At 48.4% G+C, this 1396-nt stretch overlaps 1 pseudogene; it reads left to right on the top strand.

Annotated features, from left to right (window-relative positions):
- LOC101593326 overlaps positions 1-1396 on the top strand; it is a 40680-nt pseudogene that overhangs the window by 8090 nt on the left and 31194 nt on the right.

Raw genomic sequence — 1396 nt, 5'->3', positions numbered from 1 at the left:
CATCTTGGTTGTTTCCAAGATTTAGCTCTCACAAATTGTGCTACTATAAACATAGACACACATATATCACTATGATATGATGTTTTCAGATCCTCTGGGAAAATTCCCACTAGGGGAATAGCTGGTTTGAATGAGATTTTCAGCCCTAGTTTTCTAAGAGGTCTTCACACAGATTTCTATAATGGTTGCACCAGTCTACATTTCCACCAGCAGTGGAGGAGGGTTCCTTTTTCACCAAAGCCTCTCCAACACTTGTGGTAGATTGATTTCTTTGCTGTGACTCAACCACATGGCTGACACTGACAAAGGATTTACAAACTGGGGAACAGGGTCTCAGGATAAATCCTGAGGGGATTTGACTGACCTTATCAGATACAAAACGTCTTGCTTTATCTTGGGCTTAACCATCCAGCAGTATAGGAACGAAGTTTAAGAAGTAAAGCCATGCTGTTATGTTGAGCTGTAGGGGACTCAGGTCAACAACTTCCGACATTGACAGTCCAGCAAAAGACCCAATACTATTATGGACTACTGGACTTTTTTAGAATATTTTGCTGAGTTCACATACCTATAATATTTAACGGGACCCAGTCCTAGCCAAGGTCCAGTGAGTGTGTGGAAGAGCTTACTGCTACCCTGCACCACGGGACACACTACTGGTCCCAGCCCAGGCGCAGCGTGGGGGAGACCCTCTTCCACCCGCCTGGACTGCACCCTAAAACTCCGCAGCACCTTCCTCACCTCGCCCGTGGAGTAGAAATTTCTGCTGCGTTCCAGGAACCCCAAGACCCAGTACTAGCCCAGGTGCAGTGAGTGTGTGGGACAGCTTCCAGCTACAATACAATGGCGGGATCTACTACTGATCCCAACCCGATCGGAGCATGGGTAAGACCCTCCTCCAGACACTTGGTATGCCCCACCAACACTCCGCAGCAGTTCCTCAAACATGCACGTTGAGTAGGAATTTCTACCGCATTCCGGGAACCCCTAGACCCAGTCCTAGCCCAGACCCGGTGAGGGTGTAGGAAGGCGGCCACTCCACTCTACTCCAACTTGTCACCTCCAGGCTCAGCTCAGGCCTGACATACAGGTCTGGGGTGTAACCTTGCAGAGCAATCCCTGCAGAGAGTGTAGAAGATAGAACCACCTAGCCAGTCCAAGAACAGGACATATTGCCAGAGGGGCAAAACGGGTTCACTCTCAAGGAGAGCAGCAGGAAGGAGCTGAGCACAGAAGCCAGACCCAAGTCAGGCACAGCTGAATAAATCCACACTTTTTAGATCTGCACCTGAACTTCAGTACATGCTAAGGGTATAACTACAACGAAGATCTACAAAAAAGGTCAGAAGACAGGGCTACACAAAATGAGGAGAAGGAACAAAATGCAACCTCAAAA

This window comes from Octodon degus, unplaced genomic scaffold (assembly GCF_000260255.1).
Source record: "Octodon degus isolate 3935 unplaced genomic scaffold, OctDeg1.0 scaffold00469, whole genome shotgun sequence".
Classification (NCBI taxonomy): domain Eukaryota; kingdom Metazoa; phylum Chordata; class Mammalia; order Rodentia; family Octodontidae; genus Octodon; species Octodon degus.
This window is presented reverse-complemented; position numbering and strand designations above follow the sequence as displayed.